At 48.8% G+C, this 11,362-nt stretch overlaps 1 protein-coding gene across 2 annotated transcripts in view; it reads left to right on the top strand.

Annotated features, from left to right (window-relative positions):
• The first annotated feature begins 870 nt into the window (after positions 1–870).
• Positions 871–11,362, top strand: part of ZFP3 (ZFP3 zinc finger protein) — a 17,490-nt gene continuing 6,998 nt past the window's right edge. Inside the window, exon 1 of one of the 2 annotated variants that reach the window (XM_017865943.1) lies at positions 871–1,524. The gene's annotated coding sequence lies outside the window, so the exon portion shown is untranslated. The remainder of the gene's footprint in view (positions 1,525–11,362) is intronic. The other variant, XM_017865942.1, reaches the window with a different exon arrangement.

Below are 11,362 nucleotides of genomic sequence, written 5' to 3' on the forward strand. Positions count from 1 at the left end.
TGATGATCTTGGAACTGACACCTAAAAATAAGGTGGCTGGCTGGGCGCGGTAGCTCAGGCCTGTAACCCCAGCACTTTGGGAGGCCAAGGTGGGTGGATCACCTAAGGTCAGAAGTTCGAGACCCCCCTGACCAACATGGTGAAACCCCCATCTCTACTAAAAATACAAAAATTAGCCAGGCGTGGTGGCTGGCGCCTGTAATCCTAGCTACTCTGGAGGCTGAGGCTGAAGAATCGCTTGAACCCGGGAGGTGGAGGTTGCAGTGAGCGGAGATCATGGCATTGCACTCCAGCATGGGCGACAAGAGCGAAACTCCGTCTCAAAAAAAAAAAAAAAAAAACAAAAAAACAAAAAAACAAGCTGGAGACCGGGCGCGGTGGCCCATGTCTATAATCCCAGCACTTTGGGAGGCCGAGGCGGCCGGATCACCTGATGTCGGGAGTTCGAGACTAGCCTGAACAAAATGGAGAAACCCCGTCTCTACTAAAAACACAAAATTAGCCGGGCGTGGTGGCACATGCCTGTAATCCAGCTACTCGGGGTGGCTGAAGTAGGAGAATCGCTTGAATCTGGAAGGCGGAGGTTGCGATGAGCCGAGATGGCACCATCGCACGCCAGCCTGGGCAACAAGAGCGAAACTCCATCTCAAAAAAACAAACTGGCTGTGCAAAACTACAGAGGAAGTAACAAGGAAAGGTTCTGAGGTGAGAATGGGTCAAACTTTGCTCAGGGAACCCAGGAAGGCTAGCTGCAGAATGCTGTTTCCGCAGCCTCAGCTGCTTCACCTAGACCTTTACTCTTAACCTAGGTAATTCCCACTCAATCTTGAGATTTCAGCCCAAACGTCACTCCTGCAAGCCCTCCCGGAACTCAAAGCAGGTCTCCCTTCGCTCCCGGCGAGGAGCGGCCTGTTCCCAGGGTCTGCATCCTGTGTTTATCAGACTCACGGAGTCTGTGGAAGGGAAGGACGGGATAAGAACGACGCGGGTTGGGAGAGTTAAAAGGGTAGCGCAATCCGTCCCCGCGGGAACGTGAAGCAGATTCCCGAGTTCTTCAGCACAGCGGAATGCGTGGGGAGCGACACCAGGGCGCAGAGAGGCAGATCGCGGAGCGGAAGTTCATCCCCGGAGCCGTTCTAGGAAACCCGGAGGACTCAGTTCGTCAGTGATCCCGGGGCTGAAGTGGGCGTCGACGGGTGCACTTTGCTGTTCCAGGGAGCCGGCTTGGCAGGCGGCGGCGACGTGGAGCTAGGGCTAGGGCGAGAACCGGCAAAAAGCAAAGCCGGTAAAGGCAAGGGGGCGTTCGTACGCTCACCACCTGTTCCTCCAGCGGAGTGCAACGCGCGCCGATTGGCTGGAGTGCCGCCCGGGTACCGGAAGTGGCCGATGCCCGTCGCCAGTGACACCGGGACAACAGCTGCGGGCTCTGTGCGAGCGGCCCAGCAGCGCGGAGCCTGAGCGGAGTGAGCGAGCGCGGGGCGGTAGCGGCCTGCGGTGAGACCTCATTCCGTCGCGGCTGTAGGGGTAGGCGGGGGCAGGGCTCCCAACTCCCTAGAGAGCCGAGCGGAAACCCTACGTTTAGGCCCGTTCTGACTGGGGTTCGGTTTGTGACCTTGAAGTTTATGCCTCCCTCCATTGCCCCCGCCCCCAGGCCTTCATTTCCACCTGCACGCGGACAGGGTGGCGCCTGGACACCGCCAGGGACCGTCCCAGCTCTGGTTTGGTGCCTGTCAGCCGTGGGGGCGGGAGAAGCAGGACACTCCCTTATGTCCCGAGGTGGGGACCCGTGGGAGCTGTGGTTTTCTCAGACATTCCACCCCCAAGTAAACCGCTAGGACGAAATGGCGGGCAGTGTCACAAACTTAAGGCCCCAGTGGCAGATTGTGCCCTGTGCTGCTAGACAGGATATTGGATTATGAGGGGTGGTTGTGAAAAGGAGACAGGTTTGACCTGCAAAGATAGAGCCCTATTATGGGTACCAGAGGGAGAAGAGAGGAAAGGAGGATAACAGTGTCATAAATTAAGTATCACCCAGATTGGGAGAAGGAACTTATTTTTACAGTTATTGACAGCAGCTATGTGTCAGACATTATCCTAGGCTCTTTAGATACAATGATGAATGAAATATCCAGTTAGCCATCAAGAGTACTGCAGAGGCTGGGTGCAGTGGCTCATGCCTGTAATCTCAGCATTTTGGGAGGCCTAGGCGGGAGGATCACTTCAGCCCAGGAGTTCAAGACCAGCCTGGGCAACATAGTGAGACACAATCTGTACAAAAAATAAAGAAATTAGTTGGGTGTGGTGGCGCATGCTTGTAGTCCCAGCTACTTGGGAGACTGATGTGGGAGGATTTTCTTGAGCCTAAGAAGTTGAAGCTGCAGTGAGTCTGGGCAATAGAGCCAAGACCCTGTCTCAGAAAAAAGGGAGGTATTGCAGATTCATTATATATACATAAGACAGTTACACAAGTTTACTTAACATTTACCAGGTATCTGAAATATGCTAGGTACCCAGAATACCAGGATGAATGGAACAGCATCCTTGCTTATGGTCTAGAGAAGCAAATAGGTATGAAAATTAATAATGCAGTGGGGTAGCTGCTACAAGGTGAAGGAGTAGCTGTCTGCCTTAGAGCATGGGGGTCAGGGAAGAAAATGGAGAGGGTCATCCGGGTGTGATAGCTCATACCTGTAATCCCAGCACTTTGGGAGGCCAAAGTGGGCGGCTCACCTGAGGTCAGGAGTTTGAGACCAGCCTGGCGAACATGGTGAAACCCTGTCTGTACTAAAAATACAATAATTAGCCAAGCATGGTGGCGCACACCTGTAATCCCAGCTATGTGGGAGACTGAGGCAGGAGAGGCAGGAGAATCACTTGAACCTGGGAGGCGGAGGTTGCAGTAAGCCGAGATCACATTACTGCACTCCAGTCTAGATGAAGAAGTGATACTCCAGGCCGGGCGCAGTGGCTCAAGCCTGTAATCCCAGCACTTTGGGAGGCCGAGACGGGCGGATCACGAGGTCAGGAGATTGAGACCATCCTGGCTAACACGGTGAAACCCCGTCTCTACTAAAAAAATACAAAAAAAAAACTAGCCGGGCATGGTGGTGGGCGCCTGTAGTCCCAGCTACTGGGGAGGCTGAGCCAGGAGAATGGCATGGATCCGGGAGGCGGAGCTTGCAGTGAGCCGAGATCCGGTCACTGCACTCCAGCCTGGGCGACAGAGCGAGACTCCGTCTCAAAAAAAAAAAAAAAAAAAAAACGGAGGGAGTCTGTCCATGCCTCAGCCAAGGCTTGGAGATGCTTGTGAAGTGCACAAAGTAGGCAGTAGATTTTCAGGAAGCGGGAATAACTTGTTCTTAAAGGCAAAGAAGCTTTAAAGAATAGAAAATGTTGCCGGGTGCGGTGACTCAAACCTGTAATCCCAGCACTTTTGGGAGTCGCGAGGACGGCGGGATTCACGAGGTCAGGAGATTGGAGGGACCATCCTGGCTAACATGGTGAAAACCCCGTCTCTACTAAAAAATGACAAAAACTCAGCGCCGGGCAAGGTGGCGGGTGCTGTGAGTCCCAGTTCGAGGCTGAGGGCGGGAGAATGCATTAACCCGGGGAGGCGGAGTGAGTGAGCTGAGATCCGGCCACTGCACTCCAGCCCCGGGCGACAGAGCGGAGACTCCATTCAAAAAAAAAAAGAAAAAAAAAAAAAAAAAAAGAAATGTTTAGGCTGGGCACGGTGGCTCACGCCTGTAATCACAGCACGTTGGGAGGCCAAGGCGGGCAGATCACGAGGTCAGGAGATCGAGACCATCCTGGCTAATATGGTGAGACCCTATCTCTACTAAAAATACAAAAAAAATTAGCCGGGCATGGTGGCACAGGCCTATAGTCCCAACTACTATGGAGGCTGAGGCAGGAGAATGGTGTGAACCCGGGAGGCTGAGCTTGCAGTGAGCCGAGGTCACGCCACTGCACTCCAGCCTGGGCGACAGAGAGAGACTCCATCTCAAAAAAAAAAAAAAGATCGGGAGGCTGAGGCAGGAGAATGGCGTAAACCCGGGAGGCGGCGCTTCCAGTGAGCCGAGATCCGGCCACTGCACTCCAGCCTGGGCGACAGAGCGAGACTCCATCTCAAAAAAAAAAAAAAAGAAAATGTTTAAACTGCAGGACACTGAGCATGACTGCACCTTCCAGCAGTTAATGGACGGTGTGGGACAGGAGATGAGAAAGGGAAATGGGCTTTCTTCGGGGGCACATTATGAGCCATGGGAAGGAGTTTTTATTCTGTAGGCTTTGGGGTGCAATAAACAGGAAGCAACATGATAACTATAGTACAGTGAAAGAGAGAAAAGGACCAATGAAATGCTGGCTCAGAGGACCAAGAGAGAACCTCTTTCCTGCAGATGTTAGCGAAGACTTTGAGAAGGAGGTGATCCTTGTACTAAATATGGAATATCTGGTAGGATCTGGCCTTTCAGAGATTAAGGAAAATCATTTGCATCAGTTAAGATGCTTTTGTCTGTAAGTAACACAACCCCACTCAAGCTGGCTTTAAAATTCGTAAGTATATAGGCTCTCATAATTGGAAGTCAAGAGGTATAGGCCGGGCGTGTTGGCTCATGCCTGTAATTCCAGCACTTTGGGAGGCTGAGGCAGGTGGATCACCTGAGGTCAGGAGCTCGAGACTAGCCTGGCCAACATGGTGAAACCCCGTTTCTACTAAAAATACAAAATTAGCCAGGCCTGGTGATGGATGCCTGTAATACCAGCTACTTGGGAGGCTGAGGCGGGAGAATCGCCTGAGCCTTGAAGGCGGAGGTTGCAGTGAGCCGAGATTGCCATTGCACTCCCGTGTGGGAAACAGAGCGAGGCTCTGTCTCAAAAGAAAAGAAAAAAAAAAAGAGGTATAGGGGTTTCAGGACAGATTTAATCCTGGCAGCATCTCCCTTGTTTTTCTTTCTTCCTTTTCTTTTTTTTTTTTTTATTGAGGCGGAGTCTCGCTCTGTCGCCCAGGCTGGAGTGCAGTGGCACGATCTCGGCTCACTGCAAGCTCCGCCTCCCGGGTTCACGCCATTCTCCTGCCTCAGCCTCCCGAGTAGCTGGGACTACAGGCGCCCGCCACCATGCCCGTCTAATTTTGTATTTTAGTAGAGACGGGGTTTCACCGTGTTAGCCAGGATGGTCTTGATCTCCTGTCCTCGTGATCCGCCTGCCTCGGCCTCCCAAAGTGCTGGGATTACAGGCGTGAGCCAGCGTGCCTGGCCAGTATCTCTCTTGTTTTCTTTAGCTGCCCTCATCCACAGATTGGTAGTGGGATGGCAGCAGCAGATACAGGCAATAATATATGGAAGTATTATCATATAGTTCTCTCAGGATGGCAGGAAACTATTCTCAGAAGCTCCCAGCAAACTTCCTCAAAATATTGACCCAGATGAAGGTGGATGTGCATTTCTGAACCAGGAATTCCCGAATCCTTGCTGTTTCTGAACCAGTGCCTTGCAAGAATTAGGGCATTTATTTGACTGGGTTAACTCAGTTGGAGTGTACTGCTGGAGCTCTTGGATGAGGTTAGATCTCTGGCAAGGAAAGCAAAGCCACTGCAAATATTTTTGCTCACATACCCTGTAAAATAATTTTGGAAGGTTTGTATCTCTTTATACACTTGCAAGTTGACATCCGAAACATTTCCATTTCTCATACATTTTAATGAGTTTCAAAGGATATTATTTTTGAGGTATTAAAAATTTTCAAAATAAAGCCTCATCCCAGCTTCCCAGATACCTTCCCTTGGTTACCTTCCCTTGGAGCACAAAGAAGGTGCTTGTCACATCCTTCACCGTCTCTGGAACCTTCTGTTAGCACCCCACTCCTCCGAGCCCCACTTCATTTCCATGCCTGTCTCACTCAGTCATCTCAGCTCTGTCCTGACTAACCTCCCTAGGCCTCACCTCCTCAGTCTTCCACCACACACCTCCCTGGATTCTCAGGCTGCCAAAACTGCCACTGAAAGAAGTCAGGAGAGCATGGTGATTGGCCCCTCTTCACTCTGATGCTCTCCAGTGTGCTTGTTTCATCAGGAGGTGGTGAGGGTTAATGTCTTGTACGTTGCTTAGCACTTAGTGAGAGCTTATCATTACCCTCCACATCAAAATGTCAGTGCTGCCTTGCTCATATTCCCCCCTTCCATATTTATCCCACCCTTGTGCAAGCTACATTGAAATCCAAATGTTTTTTCTGTTTCTGTTCTTTGTTTGTTTATTTGAGACAGAGTTGCACTCTGTTGCTTGGGCTGGAGTGTGGTGGCTTGGGCTGGAATGTGGTTCTCCGCTCACTGCAAGCTCCGCCTCCCCAGGGATAATGCCATTCTCCTGCCTCAGCCTCCCAAATAGCTGGGACTACAGGTGCCCGTCACCATGCCTGGCTAATTTTTTGTGTTTTTAGTAGAGACAGGGTTTTACCATGTTAGCCAGGATGGTCTCGATCTCCTGACCTCGTGATCCACCCGCCTCAGCCTCCCAAAGTACTGGGATTATATATCAGTAAATACATATTTTAAATTTTTTTTTTAAATTATAGGGGCTGGGCACGCCTATAATCCTGGCACTTTGAGAGACTAAGGTGGGCACATCACTTAAGCCCAGGAGTTTGAGACCAGACTGGCCAACATGGTGAAACCTGTCTCTAGAAAAATTACAAAAAAATTAGCTGGGCACGGTGATGCATGCCTGTAGTCCCAGGTTACCTGGGTGGCTGAGGTGGGAGGATTACCTGAGGCTGGGAGGTCAAGGCTGCAGTGAGCTGTGATTGCACCACTGCACTCCAGCCTGGGTGATAGAATAAGAGACCCTATCTCAAAAAATAAAGTAAAATTTTTGCGGGAGCAAAGATTGGGACTTGTATTGCAAAAGGTCCAACAAACGCAACAAATTATCTCTGTATGGCACTCTAGAGGATTTTCCACCACAGAGTGATGCACCATGGTAACCTTAAGTAGACAAAATTTTTAAAATATGTAATCAGGTTGTCAGTCAGCTGACAGATTATGCTGTAATGTTTTACTACAAATCACCATGTGGCTTTTTGGCAGATAAGTTCAAAAAGTTGTGATATTGCTATCATAAGAGATTGCTGTAAATGTAGATTTATGCAGTTTGGGCAAAATCAGGTCCAGTTACAGTAACTAGAGTCAGTTTGATAAGCATAACAGAAAGGTGGTTTTTAACTGAGAAAAGGTAAGCAGTCAGTTGTATTCTTTTTTTTTTTTTTTTTTTTGAGACGGAGTCTCGCTCTGTCGCCCAGGCTGGAGTGCAGTGGCGTGATCTCAGCTCACTGCAAGCTCCGCCTCCCGGGTTCACGCCATTCTCCTGCCTCAGCCTCCCGAGTAGCTGGAACTACAGGCGCCCGCCACCTCGCCCGGCTAATTTTTTGTATTTTAGTAGAGACGGGGTTTCACCGTGTGAGCCAGGATGGCCTTGATCTCCTGACCTTGTGATCCACCCGCCTCGGCCTCCCAAAGTGCTGGGATTACAGGCGTGAGCCACCGCGCCCAGCGTCAGTTGTATTCTATCTGCCCTGTCTGCTCTCAGGTTTAGGGGAGGGCAGGGGCAATCTAGATTGAGAAGAGGAAAAAAGTCCAAGCAGGAACTGGCAATGTATCATAATTCTGCTGCTTGACCCCTGTGTTGATCTGTCTGTAGGCCAGATTTTGGGGAGAGATGGATACACCACATTAAGAGTAGGATAACTCCAGTCATTAAGACTTTGTAGGCCGGGCGCGGTGGCTCAAGCCTGTAATCCCAGCACTTTGGGAGGCCGAGACGGGCGGATCACAAGGTCAGGAGATCGAGACCATCCTGGCTAACACAGTGAAACCCCGTCTCTACTAAAAATACAAAAACTAGCCGGGCGAGGTGGCGGGCTCCTGTAGTCCCAGCTACTCGGGAGGCTGAGGCAGGAGAATGGCGTAAACCCGAGAGGCGGAGCTTGCAGTGAGCTGAGATCCGGCCACTGCACTCCAGTCCGGGCGACAGAGCGAGACTCCGCCTCAAAAAAAACAAACAAACAAAAAAATGTTTTATTGTCTCCTCACTTGCATTATTTCTGAAGAGAAATCTGTTGTCATCCTTATCTTTGTTTCTGTATGCATGTTCCCAACACGTAACATGTCATTTCCTCTAGCCATTTTTAAAATGGTTTTCTTCATTCATTATTTTGAATACTGATTATGATATAACTTGGTGTGGTTGTTTTATTTATTTGTCTTGTGTTTCAGATTTATTAAACTTCTTATATCTTTGAGTTTATGCTTTTCTCAAATTTAGAACATTTTTGACCATTATTTCTTCAAAATTGTTTTTGTTCCTTCTGTTTCTGTCTCCGTCACTATTATTACACATATATCAGGCCCTTCAAAGTTGTTCTACAAACTCATTGATGCACTCTTCTTCCTTTTGTTCTGTATTTCATCTTGAATAGTTCCCAATGCTTCAAGGTCATAAGTCTTTCCTTCTCTGGCATCTATGCTATCCAGTGTAGGCTTTTATCTCTCACAGTACAATTTAAATCTCTGGAAGTTCTATTGGTATTTTTTATATCTTCCATATCTCTAACTCTTTGAATATGTGGAATACATGTGTAATAATGCTTTTATTTTCTTGTTTTGCTAATTCTAACCTCTGTACCAGTTCCAAGTTGATTTTGATTGATTGACTTTTCTCCTCATTGGGATGGTATTTTCCTACTTCTGTGTTTTCCTGGTAATATTTCTTGGATGCCATACAGTGATAATGTTACTTTCTAGTGTTAGATATTTTTGCATAAATATTCTTGCATTTATTGAGGCAAGGCTCTTTTGGGCATTGAGTAAATCTCAATGCCCATGATTTATGAGGTTTCCAATCTGACTGATAGGACCAAGGACAGTTCCTAATTCTACATGTGTGCTGGGCACTGTTACCACTAATTGTTTCTGGTAATTTTCTCCCAGTCTCACGTAGTTCTTATATTGCCTAATGTTCAGCGTCTTGTTTCAAATATTTTGTCTTTTTTTTTTTTTCCCNAAAAAAGGCAGTATTTAACAAATGACATTGATATTGTGTTGCTGGCAGAATGCAAAGTAAAATAATGATCACAGCAGGTAAGATTTAGTTGGGGAAGGCTTTCTGTGTGTGTGTGTGTGTTTTTTTTTTTTTTTGAGACGGAGTCTCGCTCTGTCGCCCAGGCTGGAGCACAGTGGCCGGATCTCAGCTTGCTGCAAGCTCCGCCTCCCGGGTTTACGCCATTCTCCTGTCTCAGCCTCCCGAGTAGCTGGGACTACAGGCGCCCGCCAACTCGCCGGGCTAGTTTTTTGTATTTTTTAGTAGAGACGGGGTTTCGCCGTGTTAGCCAGGATGGTCTTGATCTCCTGACCTCGCGATCCACCCGTCTCGGCCTCCCAAAGTGCTGGGATTACAGGCTTGACCCACCGCACCCAGTCGACTTTCTGTGTTTTTTTGAGACCGAGTCTTGCTCTGTTGCCCAGGCTGGAGTACAGTGGAGTGATCTTGGCTCACTACAACCTGTGCCTCCTGGGCTCAAGTGATTCTCCTGCCTCACCCTCCCCAGTAGCTGGGACTACAGATGCACACCACCACGCCCGGCTAATTTTTGTGTGTGTATTTTTAGTAGAGACAGGGTTTCACCATGTTGGCCAGGCTGGTCTTGAACTCCTGACCTCAGGTGATCTGCCTGCCTCAGTCTCCCAAAGTGCTGGGATTACAGGCATGAGCCACCACGCCTGGCCTGGGGAGACTTTCTGAATTGCAGTTTTGTTTTGTTTTGTTTTGTTTTGTTTTGTTTTGTTTTTTGAGATGGAGGCTCGCTGTGTCGCCCAAGCTGGAGTATAGTGGCACAATCTCGGCTCACTGCAAGCTCCATCTCCTGGGTTCACGCCATTCTCCTGCCTCAGCCTCCTGAGTAGCTGGGACTACAGGTGCCCACCACCACGCCCAGCTAATTTTTTTGTATTTTTAGTAGAGATGGAGTTTCACCGTGTTAGGCAGGATGGTCTGGATCTCCTGACCTCGTGATCCGCCCACCTCTGCCTCCCAAAGCGCTGGGATTATAGGCGTGAGCCACCACGCCCGGCCCTGAATTTGAGTTTTAAACTAAGTCCTGGTTACTTGACTGGGGATAAATATATACCTAACTTCTGTTGTATCTTGTTTTTACTAAGAAACAGTGATTTTCCATTTATTGTGGTACACATGTCAGCTCTATGAATGCTGATTTTGTAAAGAACTAGATGATGGAAAAGAAGCAACTATAGGAGGCATGAGGATGAAAAGGAAAGACCAGAGAGGGGGTTGGAAACAGATGGAGACTGAAATGGCAGCTTGTGGAACTTGCTCTTGGGTAGGGATGACAGAGAATGTATTTAAGACAGTACTTCCCAACTCAGATGGTACCATGGAGGAAGAAGACAGCTAAATTCTCGACAGTAGATTCTTTTTTTTTTTTTTTTTTGAGACGGAGGTCTGCTCTGTCGCCCAGGCTGGAGTGCAGTGGCCGGATCTCAGCTCACTGCAAGCTCCGCCTCCCGGGTTTACGCCATTCTCCTGCCTCAGCCTCCCAAGTAGCTGGGACTACAGGCGCCCGCCACCTCGCCCGGCTAGTTTTTTTGTATTATTAGTAGAGACGGGGTTTCACCATGTTAGCCCAGATGGTCTTGATCTCCTGACCTCGTGATCCGCCCGTCTCGGCCTCCCAAAGTGCTGGGATTACAGGCTTGAGCCACCGCGCCTGGCTGACAGTGGATTCTTACAATGGTATAGATATACATTACCTGTCGTTTTCAAAGAGTTCAACAAAAAGGAGAAGTACAGTTTTAAGGTGCCCTCTCTTACTTCATGGGAAAATGAGAGAAGATGCTGCGATGGGGAAAGTTGAAGAAAGTTCCATTTCATTTTTGGGTGCAGCACAAAGAACTTCTAAGACTTCAGGATTCCAGTAGATCAGGTTCCTTCCAGGTGTCTGGGGAGGGGACATTGCCAGGGCTTCCCTGATGAGTGACTGGAGGTGCCTGAGCCAGATGGTGTTAGTAACCAACATCCTGTGGATAACGGAGGCTGGGCAGAGAGAAGGGGAGTCCAAAGTCACCCCCAAATCTCCACCTTTCCCCTTCCCTTACCACATGACTGCAGCCTCCTCTGCTGCTCAGTCTTTTTTCTTCAGTGATCTCATCCTTTCTTCACTCTTAACCCCTGTCTTTCTGCTGGAACTATTCCTTCTAATGTAAACATGTCCGTATCTCATCAGAGAAAAGCCATTCTCTATAACACTATCTTGGTCTTCTCCTTTCATCCCCTTTTTTTTTTTTTTTTTTTTT

The sequence above is a fragment of the Rhinopithecus bieti genome, unplaced genomic scaffold, assembly GCF_001698545.2.
Source record: "Rhinopithecus bieti isolate Rb0 unplaced genomic scaffold, ASM169854v2 scaffold_81659, whole genome shotgun sequence".
Taxonomy (NCBI): Eukaryota; Metazoa; Chordata; class Mammalia; order Primates; family Cercopithecidae; genus Rhinopithecus; species Rhinopithecus bieti.